Consider the following 19,594-nt stretch of genomic DNA (forward strand, 5'->3'; position numbering starts at 1 on the left):
ATAACTGTGACCTGCTTTCATCAAAATACCCCAAGGATACGAATTATAGTACAATTTACCTGGCTGAGTTTTGTTATACATTTTGTTTACATGCCTAATGCAAAGGATCTACTGCTCAGTGCTCACCAATGTTAAATCTGGATTTCGCTACCATGATAACCAGGGGTGGAGCTTGGTGGTTGCGCTACTACAGTACTATTGAATTCATAGATTGTATTTTCACTAATGGAGGCTGTACATACCGGGTAATCCCCAAGTACCAGAATGACACTTGTCTATTAGTACATTTGGCACATACAGCATGTCATATTGGCAAACACAAATACGCTCCTTCCCTACATCAAAACATCTGCCATTTACCTAAAAATTGCAGTTATTAGTCAATTCATGGCTACTGAAGAAGATCTAAAACAATAACAGACTCCAACAACCCTAATTAAAAATGTCTGAGAACACTGAGGAGTGTCTGGAGTGATGATAGATGTCTTAGGCTCCCAACATACATTAATGTTAAGGGTCAGGCTTAAATTGGAAGTCAAACCCCTTTTTTTGTGACAATAATATGTTCTATGAAGCCCTACTGGTCTAAATATGGTATTCTGGTTTATGTTGCGTTAGTGGAATATGAGTTAAGCAGCAAAATCCAACCGTTTTTATCAATATCAGGGGGCGGCCATTTTGCCACTTGCTGTCAAGTAAAGATAACCCCAATGTTGCTCAGGTCTCAGGTAACAACCAATCACAGCTCAGCTTCAGGAAACAGATGAGCTGTGATTGGTCGTTGCCTGAGCCCTGAGCAACATTGATGTTATCTTCAGTCGACAGCAAGTGGCAAAATGGCCGCCGCCTGAGATGGATAAAAACGGCGGGATTTTGCTGCTTAACTCATTTTCCATAAATGTAATATTAATAAGAATACCATATTTCGACTAGTGGGGCGGCTGTCAAGAATATTTGGGGGGTTGATGTCATGTTTAGACTAGTGAGGTCACATATAACATTATTGTCAAGAAATGTTTAAGGTTGACATCCACTTTAAAGCTGCTCAATGCAGAAAATCTAATTTTGAATCGCTTCTGTCATGCGTGGCAGAAAAATGAAACCGCATGCTCCCTGTTTCACATCCACAATGCGTGCATGACGTCACATCCGCCAGTCTGAAAACTAGTGGCCAGAGGCTTGCAGGAGTACCCATTGTGTGAAGAGTTTAAGCGTTAATCTGCTAATTAGAAAACGCTTGAGTCATAATTAGCAAAATAAAAAGGCTATTGTAAAGATATTTTTGGACAAATTTCTACATTGAGCAGCTTTAAAAGTAAGGTTAAAGTAGAAATACTTTTGGTGCAGCTGTTTATATTAATGGAATATTTTCTCTCTCCTTCATACAATTGATTTAAAATAAAACAACCAAGTTGTGATTGGATTCATCAAGACAGTGGCCAGATCTCTACGCTAATTCCAAACTGGTGTTGCGAAAATTAATGATAGAAGTCTACACTTCAATCACATGTTGATTGTTTTATTCCACATCCATTGGTGTGGGTTGGGCTATACTGTAAGGGAAAAATCAGAAAAACTGTCACTATCCAAATGCCAAAAAATCTAAATACTTCTCGGCCAAGCTGTAGTTACTGTACATTGTTAGCATTAGGGCTTCCACCAGCGGTTATTTTGTGAGGTGACGAGTCACCGATTTCAGTAGGCACTTTAGAGAGAAAAACGAAGTCTCAAATAAATACATAAATAAATGACTCGGCTATTAAATTGATTCTTGATTATTTTGATCGTTCACGTTGACTAGTTGACTAATCTTGGCAGCCCTAGTTAGCATACCATGATAGCGTGCCATATGATAGATTTGACAAAAAAATAAAAGCATAACATTTCAAAAAGTTCAGTATTTTAACACTAAATAATTTGAAGTTTTAATTTAAACTCAATTGGATAGCATTTATAGTGACTTGGAGCGCTAGAATAATCGTCCTATTTCTCTAATAGGACGAATAGCCACCATTAAAATGAAATGTTTACCCCAAATAAACAATTTTTTCTCAATGATTCCATTTAAATCTACGTCTAACTTGTTCCAGTTGTTGGACCGTTACAAAATTTTACTGGATTAAAAAAAAAGGAAGAAGCAAAGATTAGTCTATCTACTCTTCAGAAAAGTAAATCTAAAGGAGGTCTAGAGGCACCAAATTTTATGCACTACTATATAGCTAACTAGCTACAATATATCATTCTATGGGCACAACCCAACAGAGATACTAACTGTTGGCTGGAACTAGAACAGAAGGATTGTAATAACCTCAGACTTCTAGATTTACTCTTCATTACAACATCGATTAAGCGATACAATTATTTTAAAAACCCAATGATTTCCGCCACCCTGACTGCCTGGTGGAAGGCACTAGAAATTACAAAAGCCCAAGTGGAGCCCTGCGGGCTTTCTCCCCTATGGCATAACCCCGACTTTCAACTTAACAGCCAATCGTTTTATTTAGGTGTGTGGGAGCAGAAAGGAATTACACATCTCCACCATCTTTTCTCAGATAATATGTTTATATCATACACATCCTTGCTCCAAAAATACATAATAAAAAACTGAAATTTTTTACATTATCTGCAAGTTAAAAGTATGATAAAGAAACACATTCCAACACTTCAGGGTACGCTCCAACCGCCCGTTTTAGCTAAAGATATTACCAAGCTTTCTCCGACAACAACAAAAAACCTCCCCAAAATATATAAGTTATTTTCGTATACTGATAAAATGTCTTTATCCATCTCGAAATGGGAGACAGACTTGTCTATAGCTCCGGAATCTGACTTTTGGATTCAAGTTTGTGAAAACTTATTTAAAATGACAAAACACACAAATTTACAACTTATCCAGTATAAAAATATTTATAGAACATACATTACTCGATATATGATGAATAAAATGGGACTCTCACACTCCGACATTTGTCTCCAGTGTTTACAAAACACTACAGACACTTATTTTCATGCTTTATAGTTATGCACTCCGGTTATCTATTTCTGGACTAAAGTCTTGGACTGTAGGATACCTTTATTTCCAAACTTGTGTTTGCTAGGTGACCTAACAACAACTGACTTACCACGTAAACAATTTCAATCTACACTTGTAGCCCTTACTATCGCGAAAAAAACAATTCTTGTTAACTGGAAAAATAAACAAACTGAATATCGACCAATGGTCTAACCTCCTCATGAATCACATTTTAATGGAAAAAAAATCTCGTGGGGGGAGCGGGGGCTGTGGGCCAGTGGGGTGCCTGGCGGGGCTGCCGTGCCCCGTCCTGCTGCGTTGGGTTGGGGGCGCGGGCCGTGTTGGGGTGGGGGGCGCTCCTGGTTCCTGGGTTTGCTCTCCGGCCGGTGGCTCCTTCCTCGGGTCTCCTGGCAACCTCACGACTCTAGCTGGATTCTGAAGTATTCAGTTTAGGTGAACGGTATGGGATTTTTAATAGGTTTTAGGTGAACTAATGAGTACACACTCACACACACGCACACATGCACACACACACACACACACACATGCACACGCACACACTCACGCACATACAAAATTTAAAAAAATAAAATTAAAAAAATTTAAAAAAGAGCGCAATGATGATGACATGTCAAATCGGTAAAATTACCGAATGAACAATACTGAGCTCTCTCAGAAAATAAATAAATAAATTAACTCATTCATATTCATCTTGGGGTTTTGACAAAAGAAGCATCATCCAAATCTCCAAAATACAGAAAAGGCTTCCATCGTTTTGTGATAAGAATCTTTAATTTCCTTCACTGAAATAATAACTTATCTTTATATCCATCAAGTAAAAAAGTTATTAACTAATTGTTAGGCGTGGGCAAGTACCTATACCAGCCAATATTACCGGCCTTATTTCAGAGTATCCGTACTTGCGACGGTGCCCTCTTGCAGTCGTTTTACTATCCGGAACTAGAAATGAGAACTTTGAAGAATTTGTCATTAATTTCATGTAATTTTAAGGGGAAGGGGAATGTTACACTATTGGGATATGTCGGGATGTATAGGTCTTTCTTTAAAATTGTTATTGTTATTTGGGGGAAAATTTAGGTATCAAAAATACTAGTGGTATCGGTACTGGATATTGGTATCAGTGACGACACAAGAATTGGTTAAAAAAAGTGGTATTAAACATCCCTATTAATTGTAGAACTGTAATTTACAGAACAAAACTAACAAAGGGCAAATAGGATCATTATCATCCCTTATTCATGGCAAATTGTGGACGCAAATGTTTACACCCTTCTGTAAAAAAACACAAAACACAACTGAAATAACCGAGTGTCTTGATTCTGTGCAAAGTACGATGAAATTTCAAGACTATCAAAACATTTTGAGTGAAATGTCCGAAAGATTATTTGCAGGTGATGCATCCTCCAACAGAGTAAATTACACCAAATACACAAAATACCAAAGAATGGCTAAACGTAAAACATCACGTCTTGGAGGGAGTTGAAACATTCAACCAAGTCTGAGAAAGTAGGAGCAGTTTTCACTAGAGGAATGAGCCAAAATACGAGTTACAGACATCGTTTGATTACCTCAAAAGGATGTGAAACTAAATATTAGGGGCATATTTTTTTCCATGTCAATTTCTTTAGTTATTTATTTATACATAATTCTGCTAAAAATCCCACAGTGGAATAGTTGAAATCAGTCCTTTCCTAATTGCACAATCATAGCAAATATGAGTGCCTCATCACAGTGCGTCTTCAGTACATGTGCAGTCTGTGCCTGCCACACACAAGTAACAATCAAGTGGGTGTACGGTAGTTCTATTGCAGACTGGTGGCCATTTGTATTTGGAGGGGGAAACAAAAGTGCTTTCTGTATACGTATATGTAAATGGTTGCATGCTTTCAAACATAATTAACTTGTTGTGAAATGTCCAACTTTTTCTAATGTCATGTGGTGGAACAAAGGCCATATATTTTAGTCCACAAAGGCCCCTTGTATTCATGAGCATAATAAATCTGCATTGCAAAGAAGCTGCCATGAATTTTAACACTGAGGCATGTTGCTGCAGATTTGGCTTCATGCGTACAACTGATGTCCTCACTGAGGTTGTATAAAGCCGTTACGGTATTTTCCTGCTTCATCTCACATATTAACTTCTTGTCAGATGCCTCGCTATGATAAGAGCTGCTTCTATTACAGCCAATTTCCACTGCAGTGCACGATCTCTTCAATTCTGCTGTCTGCCTTCCCGCCTGCTCTTTGCAACGCCCTTCGCACTGTACTCGAATCTGCCGTGTCATTTTTCTGCATTGCTCATGCAGCTGTGGGATGCTGACAAAATAGATGATTGCTTGTTTGCTTTATTTACAATGTTAACATGAGACATTTGGAAGTAATATGGAAAACTGGGGTTTCTGTAGTGAACTGAAAATGGCTGGGAGTGAATGAGTTAAAGATGCTTGTGTACAAGAATTGCACTTGTCACAACATCACCATCAACATTTGAAAGATAACTGCACTTTTGAACGTTTCACTATGTCCACTTATCGGTGACGTGCTAAATGTGAAAGATTTACGTGTGGTACCGAGTTCTATCATCCATTTAAAAGTCCTGTGGCCACCTTAACTTATGATAGAGTTGAGTTATAGTTATAGTTGGGTTGAGTGTAAATTGATTAGTCATGCTTGGAGAGTGAAATGCTTGGACATAATGCTGGGAAAAAAAGTCAACCACAAAAATATGTCAAGTGTTGACACAAAATGTTATAATAATAAAATATAATAATACATTTATATAATAATTAATAATGTAGCAATAGAGCTCATACTCACCAAATGTCAAAATAACAATATTACCTCTATAGAGTTACATTTACGATGTACATTTTTATATAATGCTACGAATCATATATGATGGCACAGGAAGAAGTACTTCTCATACCCATATACTGCATAACTCCTAGTCATGCCTTTCTTGCATGGCGCTGGAGTGGGGTGAGATGGCTCGACTCCGAATGTTAAAATGCTACCTAGACAAATTGCTTAGTTTTATTGCAATTTCGAAACAAGATCGGAGAGGTAAAATATGTAAAATAATGTTCTTATTTCCTAAATATATATATATATATATATATATATATATATATATATATATATATATATATATATATATATATATATAAATATTTAGCCATTAACAGAACTGTTTTAGTCTTGGTAAAGAAAGACGTTAAATATTTTTGTTTTCTGTATTTGGACTGTTTATAGTTAATATATATTTTTTTATTGTATTTGATATCATGTGACAACTCAATTATTTACTTGAATTTTCTAAGGAAAATATTGCTTACAACTCTGCATAGTATGTTATTAACATAACAATAAATCTTCAATCCAATCATCTGTTAAATCTTGCCCCATGCAGTGTAGGAGACAGTACAGAAAGGGTCCAGAAAGCCTCATGTTCAGTGAGAATGATTGTCTATTTAATCCACTCCTCAGCAGCAGCCTCTTGCTGAGGGCGGCTTGCCCTCACCTGTCAATCAAATCACATCCACCAGAATTTGTGTGAAGGCAAGCTAAACACTCTTGATGTAATTAGTAAGCTAGCATGAACAATGCAGGGCAGCTAAGCTACTAAAAACACAGGCAGATGATAGAATTCCTACTTAATAGCCCCGCAGTGTACAGAGTTGTGCTAAATCCTTGTAAAAGATGTAGCCAGCAGTTGTAATCTTTGTTAAATGTAGCTATCATTAAAATGGCATGTTCCCTACTTAACCCAAATAAACTAGCCCTGAAATGAGCCATAAATGAGTGGGTTTTAGGTTAAACTATACAAGGCAATGGTATAGTAGTGTCGTATAGTGTTAACAGTCAAACAGTTAGCTAGGTACTAGCTAAGGTAGGTAGCTGTCTTGGGCCAGCTGGCCTTAATAAGAACAGAACAGCTCCATGAGAGAGCCCTGAAAGGCAACACTAGTCTATAAAGCTTCAGGTCATGAAATAGTTCTGACCTAGTCTGTGATGTCTAAAAGTAAAGCTTTCAAATTTGGAATTCAACATATTTTTTTAGGGGTTTCAAGACCAAATGTAACCTTTTTCTCAACAGAATAGTTGTTTGTCTACACTACATTTTGCTCAATCTGGAAAGGTGTGCTGGTATTCTGTATTTAGCATCTGCACAGAATTTTTGTAGGTTTGGTGTTTCATCAAAATTCCAGCCTGGATTTCCTATTTTTGAGTAGTTTGCATCTTGAAATGTGGAGAACATGGACATCACCATTTGTCAGTAAAAAAAAAAAAAAGAAGTAAAAATGTGGATTGCAGGATAGTTACAAAAAAGGTTGGGCGTAGTTGTGTTTTTTGTTTTATTTTCCATACCCATACAGAGGTATGTTACAATAATTAGTAAAAGGTAAGGCATCTTTGCCAACTACTGGCCTAGCTGCATTGTCCAACATTTTTGTCTCTTGTCTTTTTATTTTATATTTGGATGAATTCATTTTTTTGCAAGTCTGAATGGGGATCATTTTGACAACTTTGGCAGGGGTATGCTGCAGCTTTACTGTAACCTTAAACATTACGTGGCGTAAAAACCAGATGGTTGAATCATTTTGAAAAATACTTGCATTTGAGAGCAGATGTTTGTTGTTTTTAAATGTGATGTGCTGTGCCTGACTTGCTGCCCACTTTGCCTCAGTGGCATCTCAGTGCACTGTGGATGTTCTCATTTTGTATAGATGCTGCTGTCTTTCCGGCCAGTGAATTAGCCCACCCATTTGTCCCCGTAGCTGAGCGACAGTAGCAGAATGACAGAGTCTGTTGTGTCTTGGCCAGTCATGTGACAACTCTGTGTGGCTGAGTGACTTTCCCTTGCAGCCAGAGCGCTATTAGGCTTTATCAGCCAGGGAGCTGATGAATGGGTTCATCTCCCCCTCCTGGGGCCCTCTCCCAAAACTCGGAGCACACCCCTCTGGGACGCTGTCGCCATCACCGCGTTAGCTAGCAAGAGAGATCAATGGAGAGGAAGTTAGAGTGCAGACAGCGACATGAGTGGTGGCCAAATGGCAATTTTATGCTGGTAAAGAAGATGCAAATCACATGTTTCACTCACACTGAGGCCGGCACAAGTATTTTGGGACAGCGTTAGACACCAGCACACCAACCTGAAAAAAAGCTGCAAATCTAAAAGTAGTTTTTTTTCTTCCTGAGTAGTAGAAGTCCACAATTGCTGTGCAAGATTGAGAAAATCAATTTTCAAGGTTTTACTTGACACTGAAGCATTTCATTAGACTATTACTATTTGAAATGTTCTAAGACAAAAGTGTGTCTTTATCTGCCTGTCTTTTTTATTAGTATAATAAATTAAATATAATATTCCAACTTTATTCTCATTTAAAAAAACAATTTCGAAGATAAAGTAGTTTGGACACAGTTTCTTCATCAATAGCAGATATTAACATATTCACCCCCACTCCTTTAATATACAACAAACTTTTTCTGTTGCTATATTCTTTTGCTGGTGAAAAAACAAGGCTCTCACAAGTGCAGTCTCATTCCTGCCTCACGTTAGCAATAAGCAAAACCACAGAGACAGATTAAATTAGATTAACAGACCTGAGCCTTAAAGTCAAATGAGGCGCTAATGGGCTCGGAGATATTTGGCAGCCGTGACAGCACGTCTGGTGTAAATAAAGGGCAGTTGCAGAGTGGCCATGCAGTTAACCTCTGCTAAATATCACATCCACTGTGTAATTCTGCTGTCGACATAATCCACTAATGATGGAGATGTAAATTAGTTTCCATGTACCGTGTCATAAATTCCCCTTATCGTTTAATTTCCCACTTCCTCCCGCTATTTATTTAGAAAATTATCGCACAAATGTGCAAATGCAGATAAATGCCTTTGCTCATTTATGTAGCCTTGAGTCAAAATTCTCCCTGCTGATGTTTTTTTGTGTTTACTGACCTTGATCTTTTTCATCACATAGTTTTAGCTCTTATCATTTTAATAAATATGTTAAAACGTAGAACACATTCATGGTACCGAAAACATAGACCTTGGTACCACCCAAAGCATTCCAGTACAATTCATCAAGACCTACTTTTGACAGTGCATGGCACATTGACTTGATAGTCATGTATTATTAAATTGGACAATGAATAATTGAGGGTGTCTTTGTCCCTGCAGGGCCTCTGTTTTGGTGGTGAACAAGGCAATGTGGAGACAATAAAGATCCTGATACGGAAAAAAACAGAGGTACAAATCTTCTCACTTCAGTGGGCTTGTCTTTTCTCACGCACATTTGTAAACTTGCACAGACACACCTGTGGAAGAAGTCATTGATGTGTCCTTGTTTGTAAAGAATTTCACTTCCGGTTTTTGCTTATGGCCGAAAGGCAAAAATATGCTTGCTTTGGAGCATTTGTGTACAAAGTACATGTTGGTTCCAATATAGCAGTACGCGCATTCCCTATGAGAAATTCACCCCAATGGTTTTATGGGCTTGAGGCTGTCAAGTTCATCCACACCATACTCATGGCTGGTGCGAACCACTTTGCTGTTACCGTTTACCTGTACATAGATCTATTATTGTGTGTAAACACAAAAATGAGAGTTTAAACACTCAATTCTGTTTGTGTAAAGTGCTACTGCGCATATTTGTTTGCCCATGAGTGATGTTATGTCAGTTTGTGCTAGCTTGTTATTTAGGCTAGCATACTAGGTAGGTATGCTATTAATGAGGCTCATGTGAATGTTTCAAGGCTTAACAAGTTTGTACAAACCAGATTGATTTCCCGTTTATGTGTGGTCAAAATACCATTATAGTTAGCAGTTTCACGCAAGTCTTGCAGTGTTATTTAGATACGTTAGCAACTTAGCAGCTGCTAATTGGGCTGCGGCCGTAGTAATTTATGCCATAAAAAGTATTCTTTATGGTGTTGGTCAGTTATTAAATTCAACTGTGTAATATCTATTAAACCGTAGCTGCACAAACAAACGAAACATTTTTCGTATGGTAACAGTTAGCATCTGCTGATTCAGCCACCATGTACAAAGTGCCCGATCACGTCTTTTGCCTTCATTGAATAACTTTGCAATTGAGCTACATCTACATGACTTTTTCAGTAATTGACTCACCTGATATGAAGTGATTGCTGCACAAGCAATGAGCAATGAGGAGGATTCCAAATCCTCCGTCTTGTTGTTCACCCTTTTATGGCTGCTGTGATCCATTGGCTACGCATTGATTCCTCTTTTGGTAGCCTGGAGAATGCACAATCCTTTTTTTGCCTCATCTTAATGTGGCAGCAGGTCCACACCCGCTGTTAATCATTGTTAAAGTGTGACGTTTGCCGTTTACTCAAAGTGGCAGACGCCCAGTTTGGAACGTTTGACGTCAATGTCCAGATCTCTATGGACCTCTTATTTATAGATTGACTAATTATGAGGTATTCCTCAATACTTAATCAAGTAAGTAATTAAGTTACCTTGTTATACAAGCTGCTGTACATTTTTTTGTTGGATTGACTACAGGGGTGTCAGACTCATTTTTGTCACGTCATGTTTTTATTCGGAGGGCCATTATGAACTTTACTGTGAAATCTACAGTAAATGTATAATCGCCTAATATTAATCACATATACACAACAAATTCACGGATAACTAGTTTTGAACTATTATAGTATTCACTTTATTTTAAAAAGTGAATTACTAACTAAAAAATGTTGACACTATTTCGAAGTCATAAATGAAGACAAGTTGCAATTTATCTCAGCAAGAAACATGAAGTCGTCGATCATGAGTTGCTTTTGTGGGCCACATAAAATGATGTGGCGGGCCAAATCTGGCCCCTAGGTTTTGGGTTTGGCACCTACAGCATGCTGTATTTACAACAGATTTTTTTTTATTACTTGATTTGTTCTAATTTGTCAACTTTGTCTTCATTTTTTTCTTCTATATCCTTTTTAATGATAGTCATATAAAATCAAATGTTCTTGATTTTTTAACTGCAAAAATGCCATGTACGCAAACTCATCCACATGGTAGCAGATTATGAACTAAAATGCTCCCCTTCAATCTTCAAACAGTGTACAACCTGACCTTAAAAGTAGTTCAACTTCTTCCATCTTTAATCCGCAGTGCAGCAGTTAGGTTGGCCCATAAATTGCAGCAGAGGTACCGTGAGGTCAGCCAATACAAGATGTGAAATCCTTTCCTTAGCCTTAACTCCACTGCCGTATACCCTCCAGGATGATGTTCCTCTGTTCTATGCAACTGACAGTATACAGCAAAAAAATGCTGCAGGTCAAAGGTGGTACGTTTTTGTTTTTTTTACACTGTTATCAGGGGCATTTATAATTTCTCTCAATTAGCTGTTGTGACTTTTGGCTTGTACCATAAGAGGTCACGAGTGCTTGATTTGTTTGGCACAGTTTTTACACTTAACATCACAAATATAAACAGCCCTTAAGTAAGAAACAGGCTTTACGCATTCTTTTTTTTTTGTCATAGATAAATGCTTCAAAAGAATGATTGAGTAGGCTTAGCCTACTGTACCTTGGATCATAGCACTGGGTAAAAGCAACTGTAGGCACGTTATAGATCCTTAAATGCTAATAACCTGAATCATTTAAGGCAAACTTGGAAGCAGTCTGTGGAAAGTAGTTGATGTTTTGTCATTACAAGCCTTCATCTTCAATGGTGAGTGGTCTGTAAACCAACATAAAGTTTACACAGGTGGCAGATGTTGACAATTAGAGAACACTAATCCGCACGTTTTGGGAAGACCTTCTGGTCTTTTCATTATGAAAACAATCGACTCTGCTGTAAATTAATTGTCATTTTTTTTGTCTTGCACATGCCTGCCTGCAGCAGAGTGCATTCAGCTTCTAAATATGTTAAATCCTGAAGCTCTGGCATTTTGTCACAGGGGATGAAAAGGATGTTTTGCACATGCAGTCTGTTATTTAGTTACAATGACCTGACGTGTGGCAATGGAAGTAAAACATACAGTACACACATGTAAGAAACATCATTTTAACAGCCTTTTATGCACTGATACAAAGTAACTTTATTCGTACGTACAGTGCTATGCAATAGATTGTTCAATTCCGTACTGACCATATGTAACTCGAATATTATGAAAGGTTACACAAGGCTGAACTGTAAACAAAAAATAATAATCATAGAGTGCTGTATGTGTGTTAAATTGTGTTTCATGACGGACAAATAAAGATGCCATAATTTTGGAGGGTGGACCATTCCATTGATTCGACCATGGCTGAAACGGTGAAAATAATACCCTGTACCTCAACCTGTATTCTTTTTAGGTTAATTAAAGTTGAAGTCCGCCTCACTAGTCTAAATACGGTATTCTGGTTATTATTGCGTTAGTTTAATATGAGTTAAGCAGCAAAATCCAGCAGTTTTTATCAATATCAGAAGGCGGCCATTTTGCCACTTGCTGTCGAGTGAAACTGACACCACAGTTGCTCAGGGCTCAGGTAACAACCAATCACAGCTCAGCTTCACAAAATAAGTGAGCTGTGATTGTTCGTTGCCTGAGCCCTGATCAACTGTGATGTCATCTTTAGTGGACAGCAAGTCTGAGATGGATAATAATGGCTGGATTTTGCTTCATAACTAATATTCCACAAATCTAATATTAATCAGAATGTCGTGATTAGACTAGTGAGGTCACATATAACATATTGTCAAGAAATGTTTAAGGTTGACTTCCCCTTTAAAGACTCTAAATTGTATTTTGTGTGAATGTGCGTGTGATTGGTTGGCATGCACCCTGTGATTGACTGACTTGTGACTTCATGGGTCTGCCCCGCCTCTCACCCAAAGTCAGGTCCAGCACACCTGCGACCTTTAAGAGGATATGCGGTATAGAAAATGGAAGGATGGATGGATAATTGAAATGTATTAATAGACTCAGAATCATTAATATTTGCAGAGTGATGCATGCATCTTAGATTGATTGCATCTCTAAGGATGTAACAAGGGATACAATGGTGTAAGTAAAATGGTGCCCCAAAACAAAACTGGCCATTGTTGATAAGGTTTAATAAATATACGGGCAATCTACAAGGCTACACCACAATTTCAGCCAGTGCACTTGGGGGATGTCTTATGCAAATTATTCTTGTTCAATGTGGGGAAAAGAAGATTTAGAGCTTTGGCATGGCATGCTAAACCAGACATTTTCAGTAAGTCACCACACCTGAACTTACAAGATTGTTTGAAACCGTACTGTGCCACAACTGAGTTCAACTTTCATGTTTACACTTGACTAAACAAACTGCACAAAAGAAGAAACAAAACAAAAGAGCAGTTGCACCCAGTAAGTTGCATTTAGATTTGTTTTCCTATTTAGTGTTTTGTCTGTGCTACTTTCACATCTGCTGCTAGCATTGTAACAAACCTTCTTTTTTTTTTTTAAATATACTTTTATTCAACTCCAATTGTTGTTATTTTTTGACAAAACAGGTCAGCAAGGCATTGTTTGCAACCTTCACAACATGTCTTTTCAGGCTCAGTTATTGTTGGCCTAATAGCAACTTGCATTATGTGTGTCCCAGTTTCATATGGTGCCCTATATCTTGCTGCTAACTGACATCGCCAGCAGAGCACAATCACAGCTTTCTGAGAGCCACCTATTGTTTCCTGTAAAGATGGTAGAGAAGACATAACTCACTGTAAAAAGAGTAGCAAAAGAACCAAGCATTTTCAGTGTGGTAACGTGTCACATGTACATATGTATGAACTCAAGATATCTCACAGAGTGGGTGGTGTTGTGCGCTGGTGAGAAACAGAAAATGAGTCACTAAAATCAATGATGCTTTCATATTTCCATTTGAATTTTCCCCTCTGAAAGCCCCTGCATTCGTGTTACAAGAGGAGCCAAAATTAAGTTCTGGAATTGGAATTGGTTGTGAAAAACAAACAAGCTGTCACAGAAAAGAAAGCTGACGTTACAATAATTTTGATAAGCCAGCTACTGCATAAAAGTCCGGTTTTGTTTGATTTAACTCGTCCTGAGTGTCTGAATTGGATGTAGCTGGCGTTCCTGTGTAGTACTGGATTTAAATAAGCACACCAGAAATATGTTTTGACAGATACATTTATGTTGCCGTAATTTTGTTTCTGGCACTTAAAAAAAAGTTTGTCACCACAGAAACCTACAATCAGAGTGGAAGGTGCTCTAAAAGTGCCCACTTTAAATATCTGTGATCTCCCTTCTCATGCGCTAATGGGGGCCGAACAAGTTGGCTCTGTCCACATCCAAAACGGCGTAAAACACACTTTCTAAAATGCACCACTCTTCTACGGCACTGTTTTGCAAAAATATCAAAACTATCTCTACCTGCCCCTGCGTAGATTTACACCACACCTCATGAAAATAGAGCCCTTACTTAAAAAACAGACCCTCAATGTTCAGAATGATGTTTTTTTTTTTTCACAAACTGTTATTATTTTTGTCCTCATGATATGGAAGGAGAGAGGGTAGCAGAGAGCTACCATTGAGCCATTTTATTGACACATCTGGTGGCACTTTCCATCTTTTCATCTGCCTGTTCCTTCCTCCGCCTAGTTAAGTGATTGGCTCAATATCAAGGCTACGTAGTGGCATGTGCCTGCCATAGCTCACACAGGATGTAGTGTACTGTCTGCCCCTTGGAGTCCCAGCATGACACATCACCAGCAATCACCAGCAAGTCTTAGTTTGGCATTTAACTACTGCTATATAGCTCACACTCTTTTTGCTCACATGATTTGTTCGACCATGTGTTCATTTGTCTCCTGATTCCATGTACTGTATGCAGTGTGACAAAATTGGCTGCTTTCTATCCTAGGATGCTGACAGGAAGCTGCCCTGCAAGCTAATAAGTATACAAAGCATTTAATGTGAGATAGTGATATATAATTATAATAAATGAAATTAATGTCTTTTATAATAAAATTTAAAAAACAAAAGAGTCGTTTCTGGTAATCATTATCCTTTCAAACTGCATACTGTGTTGTATGTTTAATGTTTTAAAATATAATTTATGTGTTTTGACAGAACATAGAAGTGAATACAGAGATCACATAAAAAAAATTGTGTGAGTGCAACTGCCTAGTTTAGACAACTATAAAATCCATAGCTGATGTTGATTTAATGAGTTGGTACTGACAATTATATGCTATATCACAATACTAATATTGATATTTCCCACCCTTAATTGGTACATGGTTACAGTTGTTGTCACCAACAACCATTTATTATGCATATTTAAACTGGATAATTTTTTTAAATTTACAGTACAGAAATTGATTTGACCTCACAATGTGTCATTTAAATGTAACTGTGGACCAAAAACATGCATTAAAAGTAGACTTAAATTTTAGGTTGTACTGCCAGTTGCTTTTGTGTTGTTTTAGTAGTCAAATTTTGCTTACACAGTAAGAGCTCAGTTTTCTTTCTAACCTTTTTTTTAATTATTATTTTTACACATTTTATTGGCTTTAGAATTGGCTGGAATTTCCTTTCTGCAGTTCATATATACTATGTGAAGCTTTTTCAAGCATAACCAGTACAAGAATGCATTAAAGATAAAGTGCTTCAAGAGGGAGAATTTGTGAACTTTTAATCTAAATGTCTGTTTAAAAAACTTAGTAGTGACTTTTGAATTTTGCATTAGATATCAGTCTGTGCAAGTGGCTGTTCAACAATGTAGGTGGTATTCATGATCAACTGAATGTATAGCATCTCATGCTCTAATTAGTTTACCAATAAGATTAAAGTTAGGCCACCATGTGAGAAGAAAACAAACACACACATTTTTATTGGTCTGTGGAATCCAAGTGCCAGAACTGCAGCTGTATTGCCTTATATTCAGTGGTTACCACCCAGCCAGCCAGACTATTATGTTTTGACAGTTTGATTGTCGACAGGGCTGCAAGCGGCTGCTGGTGCACAAAACATTCAGTTAATACTCCACTGGCCGGGGTTATTATGGATTTGGCCACACAGAATCTCAGAACAGCCTTTCAGTTAGCTGGGGTTTGCGGAATATTTCTATAAATGGGGGTGGGGGAGAGGGCAATATCATCAATCCCACAAAACAAATCTCTGAGGTAGAACGCCCCATAAATTCCAAATCTAGAGTGGAGATCAGCTTCTGACGTTATTTGGAATGCAGATTGATTTGTATTAAATCCTCAGCTCAGCGTTTCTGTCAGTGTTGTTATTTCCTAATTTATGTGAGGACGGTTGACTGCAATTATGTAAAGTGATGTTAGTGATGTGAAAACACCTTCCCTACTTTTTAATGGTGTGCTAGCCCCTTTTGCTCAAGTAATTCTGGAATGTATATAATAAGTCATTAACACACAACGCTGTATCTTTAGCATTTGATGTTGTTTTGATCATTAGGGGATGAAGCAAAAAGGGACGAGGGCTGCTGTGACCATATGCAACTTCAGGTCCCTTTTACCTTGGCGAGCAGCTTGATAAATAGTCAAGCAGAAAAAGAAAAGAGAGAGAATAGAGGGGGGCATTTTTCCTTCATAAAGGAGTGTTTCAGGTTAAGGTGTAATCAGATCTTGCCTAATATCAAACGAATGTGCGTCTTTTCAAGTAGATTGTAATATCACAAATCAATTCTCCTAATTCTCCGGATGTTAGCACGAGAGTGAAATTGCAAGCTTGTGAACATTGGTGTTCCCCAAAGTATTTGGTTTGGATACTGCTATAGCAGCAGTTTTTTAACGATGGGAAACTAAAACTAGAGTGAACACCAAAGGATTTAAGCAAGAGGCAATGACAGCAGTTGTATTCCCTTAATATTTGATCTGTTGAGATGCAACAAACATTTATTTTCTATTCATCTCTGAAGTGTTGTTTTTTCCCAGATGGACATGAGAAATAACCTACAGTATACTCTATTTCTCCTAGGCTTTTATGGTCTGCTTTACTCTGTGATGTGCAGCAAAAATACACAGTAGAGTATAAATTGAATTTCCCTTTGAGGGATCATGATCAGTAGGGGTGTAAATCTCTCCAACCAAGACTATTCAATATGCATCTCGATACAAGGACGGTTACATTTTAAAATAGAAGGGTTCGGTTCGATTCAGTAGGATTACGGTTCGATTCGGTGCAACGATTATTTGATTATTTGATAACTAGTCAACTGCCAAATTCATTTATAGTTATTTTGATACTCCATTAATCTTTTGAATATCTTGTTTCATTTCAAATGATCTAAATCTCATAATTTGCACATTTGCAAACTTCTGCTTTTATTTTGGAAAACAGCGGTCAACATTTTTGCATATGTAAAGCTTCGACATGTTACAGACCAAATTAGTAAGTATCAGTCTTTTAAAACTTGTTGTCTTTTAAAACTTGTAAGTATTGATGGGCGAGTACCAGGTATCTGTGCCAATACCAGCCTTATTTTAGGGTTTTAATGTTTAGGCAATGTTTTTTGAACATTTATTTGACTATGATTTGTATTCAATATTTTTCAATACATTCAAATGTAATCATCACACATAACACTTTTATTTTCCTACATTCATGTACAGTGTTAATGTTTATTGCAATGGCCTACAATAATAAATACTAGTTCATTTTAGGAATCAATCTTCTACCTCATTTTTAAAAACACTCAGCTCCACTATGTTATTGTATTATGATGCTGGTCCAAATGGTGGTACAGTGACATTTTTATTTATTTATTTTTGTGTCTGTATACAGGCAGTTACCCCTATATTTTCCTCATGCAATTTTATTATAATACATATTATAACGAAATAACATTTTGTCCTGATTACTGCATTACAACTGCAGTTGCAACTGTAATACCATTAATACGACAATCAATGACAATTATGTTACGTAAATTAGTGCTGAGTTTATATGGTGAACTATGTGTACTCAACGACACAAGAAAATAAAATTCAACGGGTTGCAGAACAGTTCATGACCACGTACCAACCTGTTGATATTCAACCTTCGTGCTCGTCATCCCTCCGCGATCGCATCATTCAAATCAAAACCGGATTTCCGGTTCAAATTGGGTTTTGTTACACCCATAATGATCAGTATAAACATAAAACTCTTGTTAAAGACGAAACCAAAGGTAGAAAATACCATTAACATCTCTCCATTTTCCATCATTATTATTCCTTTCCGAGTTGTGTGCAAGTTGGATCCTATTCTGTCCGATTTAGAGGCAAGGAATACCCTTGATTGATGACAAATCAATAGGGTTGAAAATAATCCCGCACCACCATGTTGCCATCCCACAAACAATTATAAACTGAAGGCATTCACACTGATTGCCTAGCCAACCATATGAATGAAGGAAATCCAGTACAGTACATTCTGTTCTAGATTGCCCTAAAGCTTGTAAAATGTGGAGTACATGCCAAATTGTATGTAGCTGCGCAACAAAATTAGCAATTGCATCGGCAGCTAATAAGATTTACTGTAACTAGGTGTTTTTAATATGATCCCACCAAGCTTGAAAAATAGGGTGAGGTGACAACTGCTGGTACGTGAACAGATAAGGGACAGATATTTTCAACCAGTGGTCACAAAAAGTATTGCAAATGGAACCTGTCTTATTAGCTTCAATATCTATAAGCACCATCATGGATCAGTATAGAGTGATGAAAAAGCCATCAATAGAGGTGGAATATTCTGCTCATTGATGTTCAGACAAAGTTGACTTCATGGGAACCTGGGAAACGTACTAGGGAAAGACCGCTATACTGGCTAGAATAGACTCTGTCCAGCTCAGCTTGCAGAGTAATTGCATAAATGGGTGCGGACTCTTCAGAGTTTGCAGATGGTGTTGCTTTTGTGGCCTGTTTTAGTTTTAGTCTACTCCTTGTGTCAAGCTGTCATTTGAGTTTTTATTAGTTTTAGTCATGTTCATGCTCTTTTTAGTAAGTTTTATTCTATAAAAGTCTGAGCATTTAATTTCATTTTAGCCAGAATTTTAGTTTTATTTGACGAAAACTGATTACATTTTAGTCAAAGATAACTGGTGACATTTTAGTAGAGGTGGCAAATCCAGGTCCAGAAAGTAAAAATTCTGCTACAGTTTAGCTCAACCCTAGCCAAAGGTGCTTCGACTCAATTTGTAGATCAGTCCATGGTAAGACCAGATATCTTCTGAACACTGGGGCAATTAGAGATACTTTAGTGACCCTTTCCAGTTTCATGCAAGTCATCGATTCTCAATTGTAGGTCTTTTAAGTGAGGTAAAGCCAAAGATTACACATTATGTTTCTTACAATTGTACAAAAAGGTTGATGGCAAAAACATAATTTAGAAAAAAAGAACTTTATTATGAATTATATTACATTTAAAAAAAAAACTATCTATCTCACAGGCCAGCATCTCTGCCTTCGCCCTCTTGTTACAGTATGTATTCAGGCTATAAATGAATGAGCATACATTTTCAAGTGTACTTGTAAAAGTTAGGTGGTTTTATTAGATTTTGCAACGATTTGGTGTGGCTGGGTTGTTCTGTTTATGTGCATACATTCATAGAAACTGTGTT

At 37.4% G+C, this 19,594-nt stretch overlaps 1 protein-coding gene across 3 annotated transcripts in view; it reads left to right on the plus strand.

Moving 5' to 3' along the window:
• Positions 1-19,594, plus strand: part of fynb (FYN proto-oncogene, Src family tyrosine kinase b) — a 79,289-nt gene that overhangs the window by 6,777 nt on the left and 52,918 nt on the right. For all 3 annotated transcript variants that reach the window (XM_086060507.1, XM_086060505.1, XM_086060506.1), the window contains exon 2: positions 9,213-9,281. The gene's annotated coding sequence lies outside the window, so the exon portion shown is untranslated. The remainder of the gene's footprint in view (positions 1-9,212; positions 9,282-19,594) is intronic.

The sequence above is a fragment of the Leptonotus elevatus genome, chromosome 18 (genome assembly GCF_054856555.1).
Source record: "Leptonotus elevatus isolate MCC_2025b chromosome 18, RoL_Lele_1.0, whole genome shotgun sequence".
Lineage (NCBI taxonomy): Eukaryota > Metazoa > Chordata > Actinopteri > Syngnathiformes > Syngnathidae > Leptonotus > Leptonotus elevatus.